Below are 9,473 nucleotides of genomic sequence, written 5' to 3' on the forward strand. Positions count from 1 at the left end.
AAGGAACAAAGACTTTTTTTAAAAGAAGGGTATTACTAAAAACAAAAATGACAAAAACAAAATATCAGTGCACATGGCAAGTGTGCTCGGCAATTTTTTCTCTGTACTTTAAACAAAAATACTTCTATATGTTCTTTTTTATAAGGGTGGCACAAATCTTTTAAATGAGCCAAATATCTACATTGGATTTATTAAAAACTGTATAAATTATAATTTATACTCTGAAAGGTTGTGTGCATCTCTCTTGGAGAAAATGTATAAGTTGCAAACAAACATTAATCCACGTTATGTAACTTTTTTTCGCCGGAAAGGCCGAAGGAGGCCTGACGGAGCGTGGGGCTCCTCACCGGGAGACCGCGCAGGCCCCCCTTTGCCGGTTCGGCCGGGGACTCAGGGTGAAATTCTAAGCTCTCTGTATGTGGAAGGTTCGCGACCGTCGAAAGAGCATAAGACACGGGCGATGTATACAGGTTCGGGCCGCTGAGAAGCGTAATACCCTACTCCTGTGTTTTGGGGGGATCTGTGTATGAAGGAGCTACAAAGTATGAGCCAGCCTCTCCCTTGTTCTGGGTTCCGAATCTGGAAAAGTCCAGTCCAGTCCCCCCCTCTAAGTGGGCAAGGTCCTCCTTTTATATCTTAAGGGGATACCACATGCACCATCTCCCTCCTTTCTGTGGGGACTTACCCTACCTTTTCATAAATGGACGGAGATTTGTATAGTTGCCGTCCGAATGACCTTCTGATAGGACGGCCCATACCTACCTCCACTTCCGCCGAAAGCAGGTGCGACGTGGGATTATGGCTGTCTGCTGACGACATGACCAGTGTCAGACTGGTCACAAATTGCTCATTCCTGTCCACCACGCGTCAGTTTAGCAATCTACATGTTGGCCCTTCTTCACACAACATCTTGCCTGTAATGGTTAGGATGAAGCCTGGCATATATCTAACCAGGACTAACGTGCCATCTCTAGGAGGTAACACGCTAGCTCCAGCTGGGGACGAGCGCCTAGAAGCCCTCGTCCTGACGGGATGGGGCGAGGCGTGCGTCAGATCGCCTGTCGCCACCTAACCCGCGATCTGACCGGTCTGTGACTGGTCACAGACCGGATAAACGAGTGCACTGCACTTCGTTACATGCCGCGTGACACGCTCAGCCAAACCGCAATAAATGTGGTTAGGTGAGCCCCGCTGTGCTCACCTAACCCATACACGCGGAGCAAAAACCCACGAGGGGTCGGGGCGCCTCGGCCCTCGGGGCCGAGGCGGGTGCGGTCCGACCCCCTCGGGGGGACTAAGAGGAGGGCGAACACATCACCCTCGGGCCCGACGTCCCCCGAGGGTGCCAGGCCACGTGGGCGATTGTGTCTGCCTCAAACCTCTAGTCATGATACTCCTGATCCCATGTCACCGACAGTAGCCCCCGGCGTTATGCCAGGGCGATCGCCCTCTTTAAGGGAAGCGGTCGGGCGTGACGCCACTCCTAAGGCCTGGTGACAGGTGGGACCGGTCTCCACAATTGGGCAGAAACCCAACGGTCACAAATCACGCACATCGGCAATGGTAACTCTACTATCAATAATGAGCGGTCTCTTCAAGACTGCCACATTACTCGAGTAGCACACGAATCTGGACATGGCGATTCGTTTCGTCTGGAGATATGGTAACGTCGCTTTGGTCGGCGAGCGTAATTAACGCGCGCACGATATGATCTATCTCGACTGCCACAACCGCATATCCACCTCATGCGCCGCAAGCGGGCGAATGGGATTAGTGGAAGCGTGGGCGCGAGAAACGAGGGGGCGAAATAGTGGGCGCGAGAAGCGAGGAGCCGGGCACAGCGTTGGCAAGAGTATAAAGGCACTGAGGAAAGGATCTGTTTCCTTCCTTTCGCCATCATTTCCCTTGTCTTCGCCGCTTGCGCCCTAACTCCTTCTTTCCTGTGCTCTACTTTCGCCACACGCGCTCGCTCTCAATCTTCTCTTCCTCCGGCGCCATGGCACGGGGCTCCGCTCTGCTCGATGGTAGCGTGCTGCCGCCTTCCCGCATCGTGAGCGAGAGGCAGGCTGGGCTGCCGCGCCGCTTCATGCCGGAATCTGCCACCGGCCGGGAGATAGTCACGCTGGGTGAGGGACGCCCGGCGCCAGACTACCCGGGGCGGTCCGTCTTCTTTCTCCCCTTTGCAATGGCAGGGCTGGTTCCGCCATTTTCTTCTTTCTTCATGGATGTTCTGAAGTTCTACGATCTCCAGATGGCGCACCTCACCCCCAACGCGGTGATGACATTGGCCATCTTCGCGCATCTGTGCGAGATGTTCATTGGGGTGCGCCCATCTCTTCGGCTGTTCCGGTGGTTCTTCACCGTGCAGTCGGTGTCGCCGCCATCGGTAGTTGGTGGCTGCTACTTCCAGCCATGGGGGCCGGTGCTGAATCGCTACATCCCCTGCGCCCTCCGCAAGAAGTGGGACGACTGGAAGAGCGACTGGTTCTACACCCCCCTCGCCGACGAAGCGCGCCTCTGACTTCCGAGCCAGCCCCCGGCGCAGGCCTCCAGCTGGCGGGCGCCGGTAGATCTGGGGGATGGCTATGACGCCGTCCTCGACCGCCTGGCGGGCCTACGATCCCAGGGGCTCACAGGGGCCATGGTGTACGGCGACTACCTCCGTCGTCGGATTGCGCCGCTCCAGCGGCGCGCTCGGGGCGCCTGGGAGTACACCGGGTCCGAAGACTACATGAGGACCCACCAGGGAGTCAGATGGGACTGGGCTCCTGAGGATTTCAAGATAGTGGTCCAACGGGTGCTGAATCTCAACTCCATGGAGGCGTCCCTCATTCCCCAAGGAATCCTCCCTCTCTGCAGCGATCCAGACCGCGCCTCCATCCTGACCATTATGACGGCGGTCGGGGCCTCAGAGGAGTGAGCTCCAAAGGGCCACGACGGCGCAGGCGGGAGCCGTAGGGGGGATCAATCTACCCCGGGAGGGGGTCGTGCTTCTGGGTCTCGCGACGGAGGCCCGAGGAGCAGCCGCCCTGCCGACGCCCGGGGGAAGAGGAAGCAGGGAGGAACACCTCCCCCATCTCCTCCCCGAGGGGGCGGGGCGGTGCGTGCCAACAGCAGGCGCCCGGAGGGGGCCGCGCCGACATCGCAGCCCGAGGGGGAGCGCAAGAAGAAGCGGCTCCGCAAGATGGGGGAGACAGAACCATCTCGGGGAAACCTTATTTCCCCTCCAAAGTGGTCGTTTAACCGACCCCCTCGCAGGTTCGTCTCTCACCCATCGTGGCTGTATTCATTCTCTCAACGCGAGTTTTCACTCACCCATCTTGTTCGTCTTCTGGTCTTTTCTTCTGTTTCAGCGAGATCCCGTCGCGTCCCTCCCGCCATTCCAAGTCCGGCCAGTCTGAGGCCGAGGATCCGGCGGCCGCAGAGGCCCGGAGGCGGGAATCTGACCGGCGAGAGGCCGCGGATCGCCTACGGGAAGCCGAGGAGGCCGCCCAGGAGGCCGCCCGGGCTCGCCAGGGCGAGGAAACCGCTCGGGAGGAGGCCGCCCGGGCCCGCCAGGCCGAGGAAGCCGCTCGGGAGGAGGCCGCCCGAGCCCACCAGGCCGAGGAAGCCGCTCGGGAGAAAGCCGGATTTCGCCAGGACGAGGCAATGGCGACTTCCGAGGCAGCTCGCGATGAGGTCGCGGGCGCGTCGCTTGAGCCCGCTTCCTCGGGCGACGCTCAGGCGACAACTTCCGGGGCAGCTGGCGACGAGGCTGCGGGCGCGTCGCTTGGGCCCACTCCCTCAGGCGACGCCCAGGACCAACCAGGTCTGAGGGACATCCCCGAGTCCGGCACTTCCATCGGCGGCCCGAGCCGCGTGGCATCCTCTCCAAGGCGGCTCTTCCCCACGCCTTCTATCGCCCCGCTGAGCGCAGAGCCCCTTCTGCAGGCCTTGGCCGCCGCAAACATCGCGGTGTTGGACGGGCTTAGTGCCCAGGTGGAGGCCCTGCAAGCAGAGTGGGCGGAGCTCGACGCCGCGTGGGCGCGTGTCGAGGAGGGGCGGCGCTCAGTGGAGGCCATGGTGGAGGTGGGCCGCAAGGCACACCGCCGGCATGTCTCGGAGCTTGAAGCCCGTAAGAAGGTGTTGGCGGAAATCGCCAAGGAAGTGGAGGAGGAGCGGGGGGCTGCCCTCATTGCCACCAGCGTGATGAACGAGGCGCAGGACACCCTCCGCCTTCAATACGGGAGCTGGGAGGCGGAGCTAGGGAAAAAGCTCGACGCCGCCCAGGGGGTGCTTGACGTTGCCGCTGCCCGAGAACAGCGGGCGGGGGAGACCGAAGCGGCGTCCCGACGGCGCGAAGAGACCCTTGAGGCGCGCGCCATGGCGCTGGAAGAGCGCGCCTGCGTCGTGGAGAGGGATCTGGCGGACCGCGAGGCCGCCGTCACTATCCGGGAGGCAACACTGGCGGCGCACGAGTCCGCCTGTGCCGAAGAGGAGTCCGCACTCCGCCTCCACGAGGACGCGCTCACCGAGCGGGAGCGAGCTCTCGAGGAGGCCGAGGCCGCGGCGCAACGGCTGGCGGACAGCCTGTCCCTCCGCGAGGCAGCGCAGGAGGAGCAGGCGCGCCGCACTCTGGAATGTGTCCGCGCCGAGAGGACCGCACTAAACCAGCGGGCCGCTGACCTCGAGGCGCGGGAGAAGGAGCTGGACGCGAGGGCGCGCAGCGGCGGGGCGGCTGCGGGCGAAAACGACTTAGCCGCCCGCCTCGCTGCTGCCGAACATACCATCGCCGATCTGCAGGGCACGCTAAACTCGTCCGCCGGGGAGGTCGAGGCCCTCCGCTTGGCAGGCGAGGTAGGGCCCGGCATGCTTTGGGACGCCGTCTCCCGCCTAGATCGCGCCGGTCGGCAGGTGGGCCTCTGGAGAGGGCGGACCGTAAAGTACGCCGCCAACCATGGAGGCCTCGCCCAGCGCCTCTCGAAGATGGCCGGGGCTCTCCAACGGCTCCCCGAGGAGCTCGAGAAGACAATTAAGTCATCCTCGAGGGACCTCGCCCAAGGAGCGGTGGAGCTCGTACTGGCGAGTTACCAGGCCAGGGACCCCAATTTCTCCATGGATGGCGCTGGATGAGTTCCCTCCTGGGACCGAGGACAGCGCGCGCGCAGGTCCGGGATGCCGCCGACCATATCGTCCACAGCTTCGAGGGCTCAGCCCCTCGGCTCGCGTTCGCCCCCAACTCCGACGAGGAGGACAATGCCGGTGGTGCAGACGACAGTGACGATGAGGCCGGCGACCCGGGCGTATCGGATTGATCCCCCAAGCCCCCGCCATTCTTCAGTTTTTTCTTCTTTTCCTTCTTCTAAGGCCTTCGGGCCTCTTTTTTGTATAGATCAACTTAATCTGTAATCAAAAATGAAGAAATTTTTGTGTCAATTTCATCTTGCTGTGTGTATGAGATGAGGATGATCTGTGACGTGGTCCTTTTGCGTCTTAGCTTGATTAAGGGCTCGTGCCCAGGTCCCAGTCCTCAAAAGGCGTGGGTCGGGGCTAGTGCCTGGGGAGATCCACATGTCGAGACTGGCCAGGCCGGGAACGTGGTGACCGAGGGTTATGGGTGACCCGATTGTGGGTTTTTGCCGATTCCCCCCCGGAGTTCACCACGCCCCGGGGCACGGCTCGGTTCTGGGCCCCGTTTGGCGATTTTAGCCGACCCGAGCCCCCGAGGGCAGGATTGAGCACGAGTGACCTATTTCAAGTCAAGATTCTTCAAAAGGAAAAAAAAACACAGATACAGCCTTTAGGAAATTGAAACTGCTTTTATTGAAATACTGAAATAAGAGAAATAAGAATGTGCATGTGTGGCAGCCCCCGGCCAACCCTGCACGCCCGAGGGGGTGCGGGGTTGGCCCGAGCCCGAAACCTGACACCCGACCCCCCCCTCAGGGGTAGAAGCGACGAAGGTGTTCGATGTTCCACGGGTTAGGCAGCTCAATGCCGTCGCCCGTGGCCAGCCGTATGGAGCCCGGCCGGGGGACGCCGACCACTCGATACGGACCCTCCCACATTGGTGAGAGCTTGCTCAATCCAGCACGCGTTTGGACGCGGCGTAGGACGAGGTCGTCGACGCAGAGTGATCGGGCCCGGACGTGACGCTGATGGTAGCGCCGCAGGCTCTGCTGGTAGCGCGCGGCTCTGAGGGCCGCGCGTCGCCTTCGCTCTTCCAAGTAGTCGAGGTCATCTCTGCGAAGCTGATCTTGATCAGCCTCGCAGTACATGGTGGCCCGAGGAGACCTCAGGGTGAGCTCGGATGGGAGAACCGCTTCCGCGCCGTAGACGAGGAAGAAAGGCGTTTCCCCGGTTGCTCGGCTTGGTGTAGTTCGGTTTGCCCAGAGCACCGCTGGCAACTCCTCGATCCATGAATCGCCGTGCTTCTTGAGTATGTTGAAGGTCTTGGTTTTAAGGCCTTTGAGGATTTCTGAATTGGCGCGCTCCACTTGGCCATTGCTTCTGGGGTGGGCAGGTGAGGCGAAGCAGAGCTTGATGCCCATGTCTTCGCAGTAGTCGCCGAAGAGTTCACTAGTGAATTGGGTGCCATTATCCGTAATAATACGGTTAGGCACTCCAAACCGGGCCGTGATGCCCTTAATGAATTTAAGTGCGGAGTGCTTATCGATCTTGACGACCGGATAAGCCTCGGGCCACTTAGTGAACTTGTCGATCGCGACATACAGATACTCAAACCCGCCCGGGGCCCGCCTAAACGGTCCCAGGATATCGAGCCCCCAGACAGCAAATGGCCACGAAAGTGGTATGGTCTGCAGGGCCTGGGCCGGCTGATGGATTTGCTTGGCGTGGAATTGACACGCTCTACATCGCCGGACCAGGTCGACCGCATCATTGAGAGCTGTCGGCCAATAGAAACCCTGGCGAAAAGCTTTACCAACCAAGGTGCGCGAGGCGGAGTGGGCTCCGCATTCGCCTTCATGGATATCGGCAAGAAGCACAACGCCTTGTTCCCGAGGAATGCACTTCAGGAGGATTCCATTAGCCGCGCGCCGATAGAGGGTCCCTTCTACCAGCACGTAGCGTTTGGAGATGCGATGGACGCGTTCACTCCCTTCGCGGTCCTCGGGTAAAGTCTTATCTGTGAGGTATGCTTGGATCTCGGCAATCCAAGCAATCAATCTAAGGGAGCTGGGAGCGCTCCCCTCGGGTCCCGAGGCCTGGACTTCAACGGGCCTCGGGGGCCGGTCAGGCGCGTCCGTCTCCCCTAAGGGGTCGGGTCGCGCCGACGGCTGGGCAAGCCTTTCTTCAAAGGCGCCCGGTGGGGTCTGGGCTCGCGTGGACGCGAGCCGTGAGAGTTCGTCGGCAATCATGTTATCCCGTCTGGGCACATGCCGAAGCTCAATCCCGTCAAAATGGCGCTCCATACGCCGTACTTGGCGCACGTAGGCGTCCATCTGCGGGTCAGAGCACCGGTACTCCTTACAGACTTGGTTAACGACCAGCTGGGAGTCGCCTAACACCAGGAGGCGGCGGATCCCCAGTCCAGCTGCCACTCTGAGTCCGGCAAGGAGTCCCTCGTACTCTGCCATATTGTTGGTCGCTCGAAAGTCGAGGCGGACCAAGTATCTGAGGACGTCTCCGCTCGGAGAGGTCAACGTGACCCCCGCACCGGCGCCCTGAAGAGACAGGGAGCCGTCGAACTGCATTACCCAGTGGGCGGTGTGAGGCAGCTGCGAGGGGTCCGTGCTGGCCTCGGGGATTGAGACGGGCTCGGGAGCCGGGGTCCACTCTGCCACAAAATCGGCGAGAGCCTGGCTCTTGATAGCGTGGCGTGGTTCAAAGTGCAAATCGAACTCAGAAAGTTCGATTGCCCATTTCACCACCCGTCCTGTACCGTCTCGATTATGCAAGATTTGACCGAGGGGGTAAGACGTAACCACAGTGACCCGATGCGCCTGGAAATAATGGCGCAGTTTCCTCGAGGCCATCAGAATAGCGTAAAGCATCTTCTGGGCCTGAGGGTATCGGGTTTTGGCGTCCCGGAGGGCCTCACTAACAAAGTAGACGGGCCGCTGCACCTTTCGGTGGGGCCGATCCTCTTCGCTAGGGGCCGCATCCCTGGGGCACTCTTCGTCCAAGCAGCCTCGCGGGGCGCACTTGTCTTCTGTGCTGATGACCTCGGGGTCGGAGGATAACAGGGGCGGCCTTCCCACAGTGGCTTTGGGGCCGTCCTGGGGGTCAGGGGCTCCTGGCGTCGTCGGACAAGCGGGCAAAGGGCCAACTCCGGTCGTCAGGGGCCTTAGGCCTCCGTTCGGCTCGGGGGCCTCTTCTCCCTGCTCTTTCCCGGGTCGAGTCAGCACAGGGTTAGCCTCGGGGTCAAAGGGCGATAGGTGCGGCCTTCCCACAGTGGCCTCAGGGCCTTCCTGGGGGTCGGGGGCTCCTAGCACCGTCTGACAAGCGGGCAGAGGGCCAACTCCGGTCGTCGGGGGCCTCGGGCCACCGTTCGGCTCGGGGGCCTCTCCTCCCTGCTCTCTCCCGGGCCAAGTCGGCACAGGGTGGGGAAGCGCGAAATGAGAATTGTCCTCATCGCGCTCCACAACCAATGCCGCACTAACTACTTGCGGGGTCGCCGCTAAGTAGAGTAGCAAGGGCTCGTCTGGCTCCGGGGCGACCAGAACTGGGGGAGAGCTTAGATACGCCTTCAACTGGGTGAGGGCATTTTCAGCTTCCTTCGTCCAGGTAAACGGTCCGGAGCGTTTGAGAAGCTTAAATAAGGGTAACGCCTTCTCTCCCAGCCTCGATATGAACCGACTTAGGGCGGCCATGCAACCGGTGACGTATTGCACATCCCTAAGTTTGCTGGGGGGGCGCATCCGCTCTATAGCCCGTATCTTCTCGGGGTTGGCCTCAATGCCCCGGGCAGAGACCAAGAACCCGAGAAGCTTGCCCGCAGGTACACCGAACACACACTTATCGGGGTTTAATTTTATGCGGGCGGAGCGGAGACTCTCAAAAGTTTCCGCTAGATCTATGAGTAACGTTTCCTGGTTGCGCGTCTTTACAACCAAGTCATCGACATAAGCTTCAATATTACGTCCTAATTGGCTACCCAAAGAAATTCGAGTAGTACGTTGAAAAGTAGGACCTGCATTCTTTAACCCGAAGGGCATTGTCGTATAACAATAGGTTCCTATGGGGGTAATGAACGCAGTTTTTTCCTCATCCTCCCTAGCCATGCGAATCTGATGGTAACCAGAGTATGCATCTAGAAAACACAAAAGGTCGCACCCCGCAGTGGAGTCGACAATCTGATCTATGCGAGGCAGGGGGTAAGGATCCTTAGGACATGCCTTGTTAAGGTCGGTGTAGTCGATGCACATCCGAAGCTTGCCGTTCGCCTTGGGAACGACCACCGGGTTCGCTAGCCACTCGGCGGGGTTGACGCTGCCATCATATTTTTCGGCGATGGTGGGCCGGAACCTTGG

Source organism: Oryza sativa, chromosome 10 (genome assembly GCF_034140825.1).
Source record: "Oryza sativa Japonica Group chromosome 10, ASM3414082v1".
Lineage (NCBI taxonomy): Eukaryota > Viridiplantae > Streptophyta > Magnoliopsida > Poales > Poaceae > Oryza > Oryza sativa.